The following is an 18,394-nucleotide window of genomic DNA, read 5'->3' on the forward strand; positions in this document are numbered from 1 at the left end:
GTAGTGGTGCTGTAGCAGTACTGTGCTGAGCCGAAGCTGAAGCCAATGAAGCCACGTTTTGTGGCTTCGGTTGCTTCGTCCCTTTCCTAGTTCATTTTGAACCTCGGCTTGCGTGATGGCTTCTTGCTACAGTAAAGAAGTGCAGAACAGTTGCGCTACAGTACCATCTGGGGTAGCACGAAGCCGAAGCCGCTACCGGCGAAGCTGCGCCAAACGCGCCCTAAATTTTCCACACAACTCCTCGCTCCGAGTCCGATCCATCGATCGCCTATAAAGTTTACTGCAGCAGCTCCGCCGACCGCTGTGGCAGCAGATACGAGGCGGCGCGGGCGGAGAGGTCCGTATATAGAATGAACCTAGTCTAGAATCATAGGCGGAGCTTCATTGGGGCCAAGGGGGGCCATGGCCCCCCTGGCCAATGAAAATCCCCACTGTATGAATAGTAAAATGGCTACTGTTCATTAATTTTTAGAGTACATTGTCATGGATGGCCCCCCCTGGTTAGCTCCGCCAGTGTCTAGAATGAACCTAGTCTTGTATCTAACACCAACAAACAGTAGACTATTTATAGGTGCAGTATGCCACAGTGCCACTAAACACATTTTTTCAACTGGTACAAGTTTATTCTCCTAATCTAGCAACAGAAGTTAGTTGGTCATCGCAAAAAATGAGAGTACCATGGCTCCATGAGTACATATATGTGACAATCAATGCACACTACACCAAGTTCATTAGCATTGATTAGGAGGTAGACTACAATAGAAAATTACATGGCACCAGGGTTTCAAAAACCGGTGACACTGTTCAAAACCGGAACACTAGCACAAACAAATTACTTTTGTATTTTTGGATTTAGAAGCATAAAATATAAAAAACCGGACCCGGTTTACCGTCCCGGACCGGACCGGGAACGGGAAAAAAACCCGGAAACCGGCGGTTCCCGGCCAAGATTTGAAACCTTGCATGGCACACACACGTAGAGAGAGAGAGAGAGAGAGAGAGTAGAACTCAAGCTCAGTAGTGCGTGAGGATGATCACATAAGCAGTTTTGTCACGACCGCCACGATGAACAAAGTCCAGACGTTAGCAGCCTCCACGCGGTCGCTTGGCGTGCCAACTGGTACCCAGTTGCGCCCCACCAAATAGACAGCACTAAGGGCAGTGGCGGAGGGTGGAATCACCGGCAGGAGGGATTGCTTCCTCTTCTTCTTCTCTCCCTTCTTTCCTCTTCTTCTCTCTCCTCCTCTCCTCTAATTTCCATGGAGCTCATGGGGGTAGGGGGGCTTGAGCCCCCCTTGCCCCCACGCTAAATCCGCCCCTGACTATGGGCGAGGAAACCCACGGCAGGAGGGAGCATCATCGACACCAGCCTGCACAACTTGGGGAAGATCAACCCATCTGCCGCCGGCTCGTCATCCCCTAGCTTCTTGCGATGCTTTTTGAGCAAGTGTGCTCCAAGAGCTGCGACAGAGAATGCACTGGAGAAAACTAAAGCAGTGAAGTTGGACGCAGTAGCTGCAGTAACCATTGCGTCGGCTACAATGGTTTGTTCCTGGTCCTGGCTGGGGCGCGCCGTTTAAATAGCAGGGATCTCCCTTCGGACGATCGACACGTACACGCTCTCCGATCCGCACCGTGTGCTCGCCGGCCGGGCCTTTGTACGACGCAATTCACCATTCCGTGTAGCAAATTAGGTACGCACGCCAGGCTAGCTAGAAGCTATGCTGCCCAACATATAGATGGCCCGTGTTTGTATCCATGATCTCTCACACGTCGTTCTCATCAACTCAATGCATCCCATCATTGACTCGGTGCGCGGCCCAGTTCTGGCTGGCCGGCGTGCAAGCAGTAGCTGCAGCGAGTGATGGCACGAAGTGTAACACATCAGGCAAAGGAGCGCAGCCAGGCCCACTCCAGTGGCGAAGCCAGGAATGGAAGGGGGGGCTGGTGACCCTTCTTCTTCCTTGCTCATTCCCTTCCTTCATCAATGGTCTCCAAAATTTTAGGGGGGCTCCATGGAGTTTTGAGCAGTAGGGGGGCTGGAGCCCCCTCAGCCCCCCTGTAGATCCGCCCCTGCCCACTCCATAATATGAGAAAATTCATTGGGAAAATTGGGTGTGTACCATTAAAAGATGTCGAGTTTAGAAATATACCATCAAAAGATCACTTGTTTGGTATCTAGCATGGAAAGATCACAAGTTATGGATCTGTAGCATTCCGGTAAAGTTCCGTTACTTCCATTGCCATTTTTTTTCGAAAGAGGATAACCCTGCTTTTATAAAGCCAATAACGTTTCCATTGCCATTTTTTCTTTCTTTTGTTTCTTTTTCATCCTTAGGCTGGGCGCTCATCTCTTGAAGCCAGCCCTGCACGGCTGCAGTCGCTCTCACGCCTCCGTGAAGTGCATCTAGGCCGATAGATGTAAATGGTAAGTTTCGGTGATTAATGACAACCATATGCGACTAACGTGTGTTTTGAAGGAAAAATTATTGTCTAATTTCGTCTCATATGAAATGTGAAAAGAGACCCCTCAATTCGGAACAATCATGCGTGCCAAGAACTCAATCTCAAAGATTAAGGACCTTTCTAGTCTCAAGTGTCACAAGGAGATGAATGACACTTGATTTAGATAGGGTTTATAGTTTTAGTTCTTGACCGTACTATTAAGAGGGGTTCATGAGTTAGTAGCTTGATCAAAATTGAGTTGGCCTTAGAAATCTTGCACACTCGCTCAAAAACAGCTCAAGATAGTCAGTAGAAGTTAACACAACACTTGGAAGAAGAAACAATCGAAGTTACTTTGAAATCCAAGTCAATCCAGCTAAAAACCAGAAAAAAACAGCAGCACCGGTTGAACCGGTGCCCTAGCGTCGGAGCATCCGATGCTTGGCGGAAGGACCGATGCCCTATCGGTCTATCTTCTCTGGATGAAGGCACAAATCAAGTCTAGCACCGGTTGAACCGATGGTCAGAAAAGTAAGCACCGGTGCAATGGAAGTTCTTTGTTCCAGAGAGCATGTTTTGGTGGACTTCAACTTCTCTTCAGCACCGGTTGAACCGACGCTTCGGAATCAGAGCACCGGTGCATTGAACGTCCTATGTTCCAGAGAGCTTGTTTGAATTGATCAGTGAACCTCTTCAGCACCGGTTGAACCGATGCCCCTACGGAGCATGCACCGGTGCATTAAAGCAAGCCTGGACACTGTGTCAGAACTCCAACGGCTACAATTTGGACACAGAGAGACCGGTTGAACCGACGCCTCAAAACAGACACCCATCGGTTCTTCCGGTGCTCACGGTTTTTCTGCAGTGGACCTCCAATGGCTATGTAACTTCTTCCACTCTATATAAGGGCACCCCATGGCTCATTTCAGTTGCCTTTGACACCCTGAATACTTGAGGCCACCCTTGAGAAGAAGAGAAAGTGCTTTGAGCAAACAAGAGAAGATCTAGCATTTTGTTTGTGCTTCAACCTTGAAGAATCCATCCTTTGCAAGTGTAGCAAGTGTGCTTGAGCTAGGGCCAACTGAGTGTAGGTCAAGTGAAGGCTTAGGAGCTTGTTACTTTTGGTGTTTGACGGCACCTAGCCGGTCTTGGTGATCGGGAGGTTCTTGGTGAGCTCTTGGAGTTTGTGGGAGTCCCAAGACGAGAAGTTTGTACACGGTGTGAAGCTCGCCGTTCCGGAGATGGAGAAGGAGCATTCTTAGTGATCACTTGCTTCTTGGTGGAGCAAGGGAGCTATACTCTTGTGTGGGTGCTCCAACGTGGATTAGGGGGGAGCGTCAACTCCTCGATACCACGGGAAAAAATCTAGTTGTCTCGTGTCCTTTACTTTTACTTCAAGCATTTAATTCCTTCTGTTGCTTTTCTTGCTTGTAGTTTGACTAGGACAACTTGTTTGTTAGCGTGAGCTCTTACTTAGGATTTGATCTTGCTAGTGTGCATTCTTCTAGGCAAAATGATCATGATAGTGTGCTTACCTACCTAAGGACCCTCTGCTAGCATGCTCTAGTGACTAGGTTTCGAATTTATAGATTGGGCAATACTAGTCTAGGTTAAGGACTAGTTAGAAATTCGAAAAAGTCTCAATTCAGCCCCCCTTCTTGGGCCACGATCCTTTCAATTGGTATTAGAGCAAGGGCTCTCTTTGTAGGCTTAAAATCCTAGAGATTGGCCGGGGGAAGTGGTGGTCCACCCAAGCTCGATGGGAGAAACTATGCTTATTGGAAAGCTCGCATGGCGGGTTACCTTGAGGCTATAAATCCCATCGCTTGGGCGGTCACGGAAAAACCTATTGTTGGTCCGTGGAATGAGGATCAAGTCAAATATGGTGCTAGAGCTAAGAATGTTTTATTTGATGCTCTTAGTGAGGAGATCTTTGCTCGTGTTCATAGCAAGAAGACCTCTCATGAAATTTGGGAAGCACTTGAAGCTATCTATGTTGGTTCTAAAAAGCTTCGTGAAGAAAAATATCAAGTGCTTAAGGAAAAACTTAATGAATTCAAAATGCTTCCAAATGAGTTGGTTGAACAAATGTTTGCTCGATTAAATGTGCTTATTGAGGATATTAACGCTCTTGAAATTTCTCCCTTGTCTAACAGTGACATCATACGGAAGATCCTACATTGTCTACACAAGCCCAAGTACAACATCGTCACCTCATTACTCTATGAGAAGGATCTTGAAACGCTTGAAGTGAGTGATGTTGTTGGGAAGATTCGATCTCATGAGATGTTTCTCTTGGGAGAAGTTGATCCACCGCAAGACAAGAGAGATCTTGCACTCAAAGCTAAAAGTGATCACAAGTCCAAGAAAAAGAACAAGTGCAAAGTTCCATCACCAAGCTCAAGCGAAGATGAAGCTAATGAAGATTCAAGTGATGAAGATGGTGATGTTGAGCTAGCACTTCTCATGAGAAAGACCTCCAAGATGATGTCAAGGTTGAACAAGAGAGGGTACAACTATGGCCCTAAGAAAAACAAGTTTCGTACCCGGAAGAGCAAAGACAATGTCAAGAAAGTTTGTTACAATTGTGGCAAATATGGTCATCTCTCATATGATTGTCCGGAGCCTTCAAAGCTCAACAAGAAACAAGAAGATTGTGACAATCAATACAAGACTTCAAAGAAAAATCATGAGAAGAAGGACCACAAGAAGAAAGGGTCTTTCACAAGAAAAGAGAAGGTCAAGGCTTTCCTTGGAGAATGGATCACGGATGGTGAATCCTCAAATGATGACTCAAGTGATGAAGAATCAAATAAAAAGATTGTGGGGATTGCCATGCATAATGATGAAGATGATGGTGATGAGGCACCTCTACCTCCACCACCCATGTGCTTCATGGCAAGAGGTAACTCCAAGGTGAACTACAAAGCCGGTGGCAAGCATTGGGTGCTTGATAGCGGATGTACACAACACATGACCGGCTATGTAAAGATGTTCACCTCACTAGATGAAGATGTGGGCGATTATGAACATGTCACCTTTGGTGACAACTCAAAAGGAAAAGTGGTAGGTTTGGGTAAGGTAGCCATAACCAAGGATCTCTCTATCTCTAATGTGTTGCTTGTTGAGTCGGTTAGTTTTAATTTGTTATCTATTGCTCAACTTTGTGATTTAGGACTAATATGCACCTTTAGTGATAGTGAGGTTGTAGTGACAATCAAGGAGGACAAGAGCTCAATATTTAAAGGATTTCGACATGGTAACATCTACCTTGTTGACTTCTCATCTAATGATGCAAACTTGGCGACATGTCTCTTCTCCAAGAACTCCATGGGTTGGCTTTGGCATCGCCGCATTGCTCATATTGGCATGAGTCAACTCAAAAAGGCTTTCAAACGAGGAATGGTGGTTGGTGTTAAAGATGTTACATTTGACAAAAACAAATTGTGTAGTGCTTGTCAAGCCGGGAAGCAATTTGCATCATCACATCCCATGAAGGCTTATTTGTCAACATCAAGAAGTTTGGAGCTACTACACATGGATCTCTTTGGACCAACCGCCTACAAAAGTCTTGGCGGTAACCTCTATTGTCTTGTAATTGTTGATGATTATTCAAGATACACTTGGACTTTCTTTTTAGAGGACAAGAGCAAGACTATGGGGATCTTCAAGATTTTTGTCAAGCAAGCTCAAAATGAATTTGAGTCAAGTGTTGTGAAGGTCCGGAGTGACAATGGCACGGAGTTTAGAAACACTCAAGTAGAAGAGCTTTGCAACGACTTGGGGATCAAGCATGAGTTTTCATCAACATACACACCCCAACAAAATGGAGTGGTGGAGAGGAAGAACAAGACATTGATCACACTTGCAAGAGCAATGTTGGATGACTATGGCATCTCACAAAGATTTTGGGCGGAAGCCATCAACACCGCATGCCATGCATCCAACCGAGTTTATCTTCACCGCTTCTTGGGAAAGACACCCTATGAGCTTCTCATTGGGAGGAAGCCCAACATCTCCTACTTCCGGGTGTTTGGTTGCAAATGCTACATATTCAAGAAAAGGAAGCACCTAGGCAAGTTTGAAAGTAGATGTGATGTTGGTTTTCTTATTGGTTATTCATCAAACTCCAAAGCATATCGAGTATTCAATAGTGCTACAAGCAAAATTGAAGAAACTTGTGATGTGGAGTTTGATGAGACTAATGGCTCCCAAGGGGAAGTTTTCTCTTGTGATGATGTAGGTGATGAACCACTTTGAAAAGTCATGAAGAACATCGCTATTGGGCAAGTCAAGCCAAAGGAGGAGGTAGAAGATCTACAAGTCTCATCCACTCAAGTTGAAGCCACTTCCAAGGATGACTCAAAGGATGAAGACAAGTCTACATCATCCCATCACCATGATGAGTCATCCGATGAAGAAGATGATGCCTCACCTCCTTTCCATGATGCCCAAGATGAACAAGTGGTTGAAAAACAACTTCCATTTGATGACACGCACATCACAAGTGAACAAGCCCAAGCTCAAGTTCAAGATAACGAATCACTAGAAGAATCAACGTCTCAAGCACAAGAGAGACTTACAAGAACTTCAAGAAATCATCCCATTGACTTGGTCATGGGTAACCCCTCTAGTGGAGTAAGAACTCGAAGACGTCAATATGCCTCTTTTTGTGAACATTACTCGTTTGTTTCTTGCTTGGAACCCACAAATATAGATGAAGCTCTTGAGGACCCGGATTGGGTGATAGCCATGCAAGAAGAGCTCAACAACTTCACCCGCAATGAAGTTTGGGTTCTTGAAGAACGTCCTCAAGATAAGAATATCATTGGTACCAAATGGGTCTTCCGCAACAAACAAGATGAGCATGGTGTAGTGATTCGCAACAAGGCAAGACTTGTGGCAAAGGGCTTCGCACAAGTTGAAGGGTTAGATTTTGGTGAAATATTTGCCCCCGTTGCAAGACTTGAAGCCATTCGTATCCTTTTGGCGTACGCTTCACATCATAACATGAAACTCTTTCAAATGGATGTGAAAAGTGCGTTCTTAAATGGCTTGATTAATGAGTTGGTGTTTGTTGAACAACCTCCCGGGTTTGAGGACCCTAGATATCCTAATCATGTTTATAGGTTGCACAAGGCGCTCTACGGCTCAAGCAAGCGCCAAGGGCTTGGTATGAATGCCTTCGTGACTTCCTTATCAACAAAGGCTTCAAGACTCACTGGGAATCCCTTCGTAGCCTCCTGCCCCTATACCAAGCCATCACAACTGTGACAGTGGGAGATGGGCAGGCCACCTCGTTTTGGCAAGATGTCTGGCTGAATGATGAGTGTTTATCTGACCGTTTCCCGGCTCTACACAGCCACTGCAAACGGGGGGATAAGTCGGTTGCTGCAACTCTCAGCGATGGTCTGCGAAACCAGCTCGTCTCTCGGTTAACTGCTGAAGCCGCTGAGGAGCTCGCGGTCCTTGAAAATATACTGTCAGATGTTGCTCTCTCTGATGCTAGGGACACAAGGCACTCTCCGTTTGCTGATGCGGATGGGAAACTACACACTGCCGATCTTTATGCATTGCTCAAAGGAGTGGGCGCCTCCTCAGGCTCAACTGTGAATCATTTCTGGGGCAGTTGTGCCCCACCCCGGGTGCAATTCTTTGCCTGGCTCTTGGTCCATGAACGGATTCAGTGCAAAACCAACCTGGCTCATCGGAAGATCCTGCCGGATGACACCTGTGAGCTGTGTGGTCGATGCCCAGAAACGGTTGTTCACTTGCTCTTCTTCTGCGACTTCGCAGCCTCCTTCTGGCGTGCTCTGGGATTCGACATACCTGCTGATATGGAGGCCAAGAACATCCGTGATCTCCCCCGGCCGATACACATTGGTAAAATGCACTACGACACCTTTATCCTAGTTTGCTGTTGGAGCTTGTGGAAACGCAGAAACGGCATTACGTTCCGCCAGGAGACGACGACTTTGCGCCAAACACTGCAGGAGTGCAAACGTGAAGCGAAAGCATGGAGCTGTCGTCTTCCATGTACTGATCAAAGTCTTGGTGACCATTGGTGTAATCTTTTTTCTTTGGCAATGTAACTTAAACAAAACATTGTACTACATCTGGTCATTCTAGGGCCACCATGGAAAAATATAAATACCAGGTGGGGGACTCTCTCCCCCTCCGTTGACCCCTCAAAAAAAAAACAAAGGCTTCAAGATCGGGAGGGTGGATACAACTCTATTCACAAAAATCATCAATGAAGAGCTATTTGTATGTCAAATTTATGTTGATGGTATCATTTTTGGTTCAACTAACCCCACTCTTTGCAAAGATTTTGGAGAAATAATGGCTAGGGAATTTGAGATGTCCATGATTGGTGAGCTCAATTTCTTCCTTGGGTTTCAAATCAAGCAATTGAAGGAAGGGACTTTCATCCATCAAGAAAAGTATACAAAGGATATTCTCAAGAAATTCAAGATGGATGATTGCAAGCCGATCAAGACTCCAATGCCAACTAATGGACATCTTGACTTGGATGAGGGAGGTAAATCGGTTGACCAAACTCTCTATCGTTCTATGATTGGGTCACTTCTTTACCTAACCGCATCTAGGCCCGATATCATGTTTAGCGTATGCATGTGTGCCCGCTTTCAAGCTAATCCTAAGGAATCACACATTAGTGCCGTTAAGAGGATCCTTAGATATCTCAAGCATACGCCTAGCATAGGCTTGTGGTACCCCAAAGGCGATAGTTTTACACTCTTGGGATACTCGGATTCGGACTTTGCCGGATGTCGTGTGGATCGCAAGAGTACATCGGGTGGGTGCCACTTGCTAGGGCGTTCCTTAGTCTCTTGGTCGTCAAAGAAACAAAATTCCGTGGCCTTGTCAACCGCGCAGGCGGAATATATTGCCGCCGGGGCTTGTTGTGCTCAAATCCTCTACATGAAGCAAAGCCTCTTGGACTATGGTGTAGTATTAGATAGGATCCCGCTCCTTTGTGATAACGAGAGTGCCCTTAAAATTGCTAATAACCCGGTTCAACACTCTCGCACCAAGCACATAGATATTCGCCATCACTTTCTAAGAGATCATGTGGCAAGGAATGATATACTACTTTGTGGTGTTCGTTCCGAAGATCAATTGGCGGATATCTTCACTAAACCTCTAGATGAAAGCACCTTTTGTAGGTTGCGAAGTGAGCTTAATGTTTTAGATGCTTCTAACATCATATAATTACCTTGTCATATAGATGCATTTCATATGTACATGTGCTAGGGGCTTGTCTAACCTTGTCAAGATAGTGATGAACTTGGGTCTTGCATGAGCCGGTGGTCTTGGTTTCGCTCATGGCATGAAGAATGGTTCATCATGAAGAAGCTTGCCAAGGGTTCAAACTTGACAAGATAGATTTAAATTTTTGCAATGCATGTGCTTGCCATATAGAATGCATCCATATTTAATCTCTCGCTTTGCATTGGCATTGCATCACGTTAGTAGCATCGCAAGGGAGCAAATCACTCTTCGAGAAAGATATTCATGCTAAATATGGTATATCATCTTCACAAGAGTGATAAGATCAATGTTGCGCTTTCATGCCTATTGAGCCACGTCCTATCGAACTTAAAGTTTCAATCTCTAAGTTCATAGGCAAAGTGGCTCATACATTTGGTTTTTGTGGTTAAACCTCGCTTGGATCTTATTTTGCCTATGTTAATATAAAAGCTTGTGAGCACTTAGAATGAGTGTTTGAGGGGTGAGGTTGTCTCTCGAAAATGATCCAAATTGAGTGTTTATGGCTTTGGTTTTGCAAATTTGGATCAGAAGTAGAGTTTGTAGTTCAGCAGAAAATTTCCTTAACCACCGGTTAAACCGACGCCTGGTTTTTCTCCGCATCGGTTCAACCGGTGCTTAAAGTCTTCGTGGCTCGGTTTCTGTATCACCTCTGGAACAACCTCCGACCGTTACACCAATGACCACCGGTGCTTCCGATGGTTGGCGGATGAACCGACGCCTTAGCATCGGTTCAACCGGTGCTACTACGTGGAGTAAATGGCCCTTGCATAGCCTCTGGACCTTACTCCTGCCAACGCACCGACGCACGTCGGATGTTCTGGTGCCTCATTAGCGAATCTTCCGGTGCCCCTGTTGACCACGCTTTCAAATTCATTCAGATCCGGTCAACGTTGCTCCGATGGATACACCGACGCTATTTCTCTGCACCATCGGACCTTCCGGTGCTTAGGGTTTGCGGGCCCGCTCGTTCTGTTTCCGCTTAACTCTTCCGCGGGCCCCACGCGTCAGTTTCACACTGTCTTTCTTCCTCCTCGCGAAACCGCCGCCCCTGCACCCGCGCCCGTACGCCGCTCCGCCGCCGCCACTCCAGCACCGCCCCTCCGCTGCCGCACGCGCGCCGCTCCTGCTCCACCACGCCGCCGCGCCACGCAAGCGCCGCGCACGCGCCGCGACACCGCGCGCTGCCGCCTACCACGACCAGCGCCGCCGCTTCGCAGCATCTTCCCCACCTTCAAACGCGCGATCCTCTGCTCTTTTGCCCTACCCGCGCCGCCGCAAGGGCTCTGATTCATTCCCTTCACCCCTTGATCAGGCGCCCTCAAGGTGTTCGACGAATTGTCCCAAGGACAAATTTCGTCATTGTGTGACTCAGCTTCGTCTCTGATCTACAAGGGTACTTTCCTGACCATTCTATGCATATGATGCACCCTCAATCTCACATCCTTTATACATATGCACTTATGCCCTTTTGCACCTCACATAACACTTTTCTCTCACACACTTACACTTGTCTAGATAAGATCTCTATTAGTGTGTTCCTTCAGAGGTTATCCACTAGAATTCTTGTCATAGGCTCAAATCGAATCCTTGTTTTGCCTCTCTATGTCAGATGGCTGGTGACAAGAAGGGAAAGAGTAAGGTAGTTGTGCAGAAGAAGAAGAAGCGCACCCGTGAGGACCGCGAGCGAGAGCAAGCTGAGGCAGTTACTGATGCAGCCGATAGGCAGGGATCGCTCAGGATCAAGGATCCTCAGGTTCAGGGGGAGCCACAGCAGCAGTTACGTCGCTCAGGACGTACTCAGATAGCTCAGGCCACACCTGAGTCCCGCTCACGTCCACGGACTCGAGGTGGTGGCACTCAGAGGGGAGCAGGTCATGCACAGCAGCAGCACACCGACAGTCAGACTCAGACAGGAGGTCAGGACAGTGGTGAGGAGCTGCCCGAGGTTGAGCTTTTCGATCTCAGGGGTATTCCAGGACATAGGGTCAAGAGACTGCGTTATGTGACCCCGGAGCAGTGGTTTCCCGAGCAAAGGGATCTTGGAGTTGATCGTCGCTTTTACACTCTGCTTCAGGAGTCCTTTTACCATACCTACTGCCAGTTGGACATCAAGATCAGTGAGCACAAGATGCTCCACTGGGTAGCTATGCGTGTAGCAGCAGGTGGGACTCCAGTGCTTCCTCTCTTCGAGAGATATGTTGGATTGCCTGCTCTACTCAGTGAGAGGTCCAGATACATTCGAGAGTGGGTTCGAGTTTTCTACGCCACTCTGTTTATTGAGGAGGACCGGCAGTTTATAGACTTCATGTTCCAGGAGAGGCACTATCGTTTGACCCGAGCACGACTGGCTACCTTTCTTGGAGTTCAGATTGCCGAGGAGCCACACTTCATACACTATCAGGCTTATGGCAGCACGGTACCTCCTCGACGTCCTCATGAGTCTCACGTTCCATCTGACGAGGAGATCAGTGTTCTCTTTCAGCAGCCCTTCCTGCCTGGCACACCGAGGACTCCGGACAGGCTGACTCCCATGGCGCACTCTGTCCACCTAGCTCTTAGGAAGAGTCTGTTGTTCCGGATTGGATACAACGAGGGGATTACAGCTCTGCAGCAGTGGCTCTTACTATATATCATGACAGGTCGTGACTTTGATCTTGTCGACTTCTTTATCTGCGAGCTAGAGGATGTGATTTTGGATGGGATGACAGTTCACCGTCGCCATCCGTTTGCTCATTGGATCTGCTGGATTCTTGCTCAGCTCAGTCAGAATGAGCATATGGATGAGCTGGAGCACTCGAGGACACTCTTCAGTTTTTACTCACCTGCTACTCCTCGAGATGGTCGTCGTGGCTCGAGAGGCCAGCGCCGAGCACAGCGGGTTCTGGATGAGCGGTTCTTGGCTGAGGGCAGAGTTGCAGACGATCCAATAGCAGCCGAGGACGCTTCACTAGCAGCAGCAGAGGCCCAGCTCCCACACTACCTGATCACAGACTCGGAGGACTCGGAGGATGACGAGGATTTTATTCCCACAGTTACTGTTCCTCGAGGTGCTAATGACGATGAGGCAGGATCCTCCGGTGCAGCACGAGCCCCTGCTCCTCCAGTCTCCACTGCTCAGGTCACTCAGCCCGATGCACTTGCTGCCATTCTTACTCGGCTATCAGATCAGCAGGACAGATTTGCTGCAGCTCAGCTGAGCATGCAGGCCGAGCAGGCTCGTCAGCAGGAGGCCCAGACACTTGTTCTTGAGGGCATTCGGCAGCAGCAGGAGGCCATGAGGCTACAGCTACAGCAGCAGTCCCAGATACAGCAGCAGATGTTCACATTCTTCTCGGGATGCTTTGGTCAGCTGTATCGTCACACTGGACTGCCTGAGCCTCAGCTCCCTACACCCCAGCAGCTCCAGTTCGACCCTACTGCTCCCGCTCCTCCTGTTGGCGGATTTGTGCAGACACCCTTGTCATCTTTCCCGATGTCACCACTTCTTCAGACCGGGTTGTTTGCCAGTCCTGTTCCTACTGCTGCTCCGGTTCCTGCTCCTCAGCCTAGTGTTCGGACTGCCGAGCAGCGTGCAGAGTTTCATAGACAGCAGCAGATCCTACACCAGCTCCAGCACCCCTCGGCTCAGTCACTCACGTTCGAGTCACCTTCACAGCCTGAGGTGCTCAGTCCGTCCGTCGCGCCCCCCACTCAGCCAGACCTGACTCCCGTCACGTCTGCTCCTCCGACGGACTCCACGGTCGTCGCCACGCCAGCTTCTACCGCTACTCCAGCTACTTCTGCTGCTCCGACGACTCCGGTCGAGCAGAAGTCTTCTTCGGTCGACGACGACTGGACGGACGATGACGCCGACGACTCCGCCGCTCAGTTTTCCACCGGACCCAGCAGGAAGACCCCGCCTTCTCCAGCTCAGGATTAGATCGCCTTTCTTTTTGGTGCTTTGTTGCCAAAGGGGGAGATAGATAGGGGGAGTAGAGATAGGGGGAGCTTGGTGGTTTGTGGCGTGATTGGATCTTCATGGACTTTGTGTATGGACATGTTTTTTGGATATTGTGTTTGCTCTGTGTTGACATGTCTCTACATGTGCTTTATTTCAAGTAATGCATGCTTGTTTATCGCTTTCAATTTCATATCTTGTGTATCTCTACTTTGTGTTGTCATCAATCACCAAAAAGGGGGAGTTTGAAGTGCATCTAGGCCGATAGATGTAAATGGTAAGTTTCGGTGATTAATGACAACCATATGCGACTAACGTGTGTTTTGAAGGAAAAATTATTGTCTAATTTTGTCTCATATGAAATGTGAAAAGAGACCCCTCAATTCAGAACAATCATGCGTGCCAAGAACTCAATCTCAAAGATTAAGGACCTTTCTAGTCTCAAGTGTCACAAGGAGATGAAGGACACTTGATTTAGATAGTGTTTATAGTTTTAGTTCTTGACCGTACTATTAAGAGGGGTTCATGAGTTAGTAGCTTGATCAAAATTGAGTTGGCATTAGAAATCTTGCACACTCGCTCAAAAACAGCTCAAGATAGTCAGTAGAAGTTAACACAACACTTGGAAGAAGAAACAATCGAAGTTACTTTGAAATCCAAGTCAATCCAGCTGAAAACCAGAAAAAACAGCAGCACCGGTTGAACCGGTGCCCTAGCGTCGGAGCATCCGATGCTTGGCGGAAGGACCGATGCCCTATCGGTCTATCTTCTCTGGATGAAGGCATAAATCAAGTCTAGCACCGGTTGAACCGATGGTCAGAAAAGTAAGCACCAGTGCAATGGAAGTTCTTTGTTTCAGAGAGCATGTTTTGGTGGACTTCAACTTCTCTTCAGCACCGGTTGAACCGACGCTTCGGAATCAAAGCACCGGTGCATTGAACGTCCTATGTTCCAGAGAGTTTGTTTGAATTGATCAGTGAACCTCTTCAGCACCGGTTGAACCGATGCCCCTACGGAGCATGCACCGGTGCATTAAAGCAAGCCTGGACACTGTGTCAGAACTCCAACGGCTACAATTTGTACACAGAGAGACCGGTTGAACCGACGCCTCAAAACAGACACCCATCGGTTCTTCCGGTGCTCACGGTTTTTTGCAGTGGACCTCCAACGGCTATGTAACTTCTTCCACTCTATATAAGGGCACCCCATGGCTCATTTCATTTGCCTTTGACACCCTGAATACTTGAGGCCACCCTTGAGAAGAAGAGAAAGTGCTTTGAGCAAACAACAGAAGATCTAGCATTTTGTTTGTGCTTCAACCTTGAAGAATCCATCCTTTGCAAGTGTAGCAAGTGTGCTTGAGCTAGGGCCAACTGAGTGTAGGTCAAGTGAAGGCTTAGGAGCATGTTACTCTTGGTGTTTGACGGCACCTAGCCGGTCTTGGTGATCGGGAGGTTCTTGGTGAGCTCTTGGAGTTTGTGGGAGCCCCAAGACGAGAAGTTTGTACACGGTGTGAAGCTCGCCGTTCCGGAGATGGAGAAGGAGCATTCTTAGTGATCACTTGCTTCTTGGTGGAGCAAGGGAGCTATACCCTTGTGTGGGTGCTCCAACGTGGATTAGGGGGAGCGTCAACTCCTCGATACCACGGGAAAAAATCTGGTTGTCTCGTGTCCTTTACTTTTACTTCAAGCATTTAATTCCTTCTGTTGCTTTTCTTGCTTGTAGTTTGACTAGGACAACTTGCTTGTTAGCGTGAGCTCTTACTTAGGATTTGATCTTGCTAGTGTGCATCCTTCTAGGCAAAATGATTATGATAGTGTGTTTACCTACCTAAGGACCCTCTGCTAGTATGCTCTAGTGACTAGGTTTCGAATTTATAGATTGGGCAATACTAGTCTAGGTTAAGGACTAGTTAGAAATTCGAAAAAGTCCCAATTCAACCCCCCTTCTTGGGCCACGATCCTTTCACTCCGAGGTCTTGTAGTGCCTTCCCATACCTTCTTCCATGCCTGCCTTCCCATAACATGGCTGGTGAGTTACCGAGCTCACCACCGCAACTTGGAGCAGCGCCGCCGGCCGGATTTGCAGAAAACCATTCTCCAGTCAGCTCGCTGCCAATCCGCCCGGAGGCATGCAATCCTGTAGGAGCAAGGTTCAGACTGCCAGCTACTGCTTTGATGCATCCTCAAACAGTGGAGCTGCAGCAACATGCCCACATTTTCACTGCAACATGCCGGACGGCTGCAGCCAGCTGGAGACTTCAGGAGTGATATGGTGGTTTGAGGAAGTCGTTCGTCAGGGGAGGTGGTACAACAAGTGAGATACAGTGCACGCAGCAACAACTGCAAGAAATCATAGAGCAGAGGGAGGGCAAGGGAGGGCCAAGAAGCACGGAAGATAACTAAACGGGAGCAAAACGTTAGAAAGTTAACGGAAGTGGTATAGATCCATAACTTGTGATCTTTCCATGCTAGATACCAAACAAGTGATCTTTAGATGGTATGTTTCTAAACTTGACATCTTTTAATGGTGTTTGATGTATTTTTGTCATGATATATTCAAATGTCAAGGGTTAAGCTCAAGTGTTTTACCAAGAAACAAGAAGAGAAAAACAGCAATATAACAAGAGACAAGCTAGCAAGCTCGTGGGCTTCATATACGTGTGCATGGTGGCAAGCATATACAGCAAACCACGCGTGCTTGTTTCCCTCAACTGGCGGCGAGTACACATTCAAGGTCTGTGCGATACGTATTGCCATCTCGAGCTGCTGCTGGCCCCACGTGACAGCCAGCGTGGCCTAGAAGATTCTAGAAGCGTCAAGACCTCCTGAACTCTCGCTCTCGCTCTGTGGCAACGACTCGGCGTATCGACCTGTAACAAAATGAGAGAAGCTTGCGTACTCGCCGGCCGGGACAGGATACGCATGCACGCGCTAGTTAGCTTCTTAGCTTTCTCACGCACGTGTGCTAGGAGCTTCCTTGATCATGAGGCCCGCCATGCAGCGAGTCCGGATAACTGGGATACTTATCTTGCTCGTTTAAAACTGCAACCGTGCATCGCTCCGCTTTGCATGTCAAGCAGATAAGGCCCACGGATTTCTCTCAACTAACTAGAAGCGGCGGCGGGTGGAGAACCTAGCAAGCGTGTGACCCTAGCCCCTGCCTATATAAAGGCCTGTGCCGTACAACACAGGGGGGGGGGGGGGGGGCGGCTTCTTTTCCTGGACGGGAGCAGCGGGCGGCTGAAGGAGCCAGGGGCGAGGCGCGCCCCCAGCCCATCTCCATCGGAGATGAAGACGATTTGGAAGGGTTTATGTCCAGGGACCTTAGTGCCTGTAATATTGCTCAGGCCAGGATGCTGGTTGGGTTGTTCAATAGGAGCTTTGGGGTCACGCATGAGAAGGGCAGGCTTCAGTTGTGCTGGAAGTCAAGGCCTTTAATCTCTGTGTCTGTTTTGACTCCTGTGTGAAAGGAAATGAGGATGTGATGGTTTTAAGGGCTAAATTTTCTTGTAAGAGTTTGCACTGGGGATTTTTTGTTGGAAGATATCTTGTAGAATGCAATTAAAATGCTAGTATTCTGCTGGAAGTTTAGGGCTCTCTAGACCCTGATCTGTGATTGCATAATCTTTTTAGGTTCTTGCAGTGCAACTTTTACACATGACAAGTGGCAGTATATTTTATCCTTCTCTAAGAGGGCGTTTCTTCTGAATTTTCTCAGGTAGGTGCCACTCCTGCATTTCAGTTTCAGCTTCTTATGGTATCAGGCTACTGTTGATGTTGATGTGCTCTTACCTTTTGCTTTCCAGTGTTTCAAATCACAGGCCATACCGCCACTTAGCGACGTCCTTCTCCACTCCAAAAGCTGTAGTAGGCAGCTATGGGGCGGAAGGAAATCCAACAGTGGTGCCGCCTCGCCAGCCGCGCCTTCGCGCGCGCCTGCTCCGCCGCAAGGCGCTGCCCCGGCCCTCGGGTCACCTCTCTGCATGCGCAGGGCTCGACGACTCCTCCCTCACCGCCGTGCGGCTGGCCGTGCAAAACTTTCAGAGTTTCGACATTATGATGAGTTGATGACTGTCCATGTTAAAACTTGTATCTGTAACTGGCATCTTCAGGCTTCAGAACAGAGAAAGAAGATGATCATCAGTAACTGGAAAGTGCCGATGGTTGTTAACACTTGTCCTGCAATGTTATGTGTAAACTTTCAGAGTCTCGACGCTATGATGACTGTCCATGCTGAATAATATCTGTGCTGGCATTTACGGGCCAAACTTTGTAGGAGCATCTACAGCTGAATTCGAAGTGTACCCAAACTTTGTAGGAGCATCTTCAGCTGAATTCAATGTGTACCCCCTTTGGGGGCCAGTTTCCTTCCAAAGCTCAGAGGTGAAAGTATGATCTTTCAGTAGCTTCAGAAGATCACCTGCGCCATTCTTTTCATTTTCATTCCCTAGCTTTGGAATCCCAAACGGATCATGGTTTGAGTCCCACTCCACCTCCGTTTCCTAGCTGGCCGATCTGCGGAGGAGGCATTTGCAAACAAGCAGGTGTCATACTACCAGTTGCAAAAGGGGCATCATCTGCAGTGTCGCATATCAGGGACACAGCCGAAACATTCCCTAGTTGAGCAATCCTTTTCTATGCTCAAGCGTTCAGAAAAGTCTGTGCGAAGGATGTTCATCTTTGGGCAAAGCTTGAGAATCACCTAGTTAACCAGCTA

The 18,394-nt window shown here is 47.9% G+C and overlaps 1 long non-coding RNA gene across 1 annotated transcript; it reads left to right on the plus strand.

Moving 5' to 3' along the window:
- The first annotated feature begins 17,002 nt into the window (after positions 1 to 17,002).
- On the plus strand, positions 17,003 to 18,000 carry LOC120643655. The gene is made up of 2 exons (XR_005663096.1): positions 17,003 to 17,395; positions 17,484 to 18,000. It is a non-coding gene; the product is annotated as an uncharacterized LOC120643655 (long non-coding RNA).
- The last annotated feature ends 394 nt before the right edge of the window (positions 18,001 to 18,394 follow it).

Source organism: Panicum virgatum, chromosome 8K (genome assembly GCF_016808335.1).
Source record: "Panicum virgatum strain AP13 chromosome 8K, P.virgatum_v5, whole genome shotgun sequence".
NCBI lineage: Eukaryota > Viridiplantae > Streptophyta > Magnoliopsida > Poales > Poaceae > Panicum > Panicum virgatum.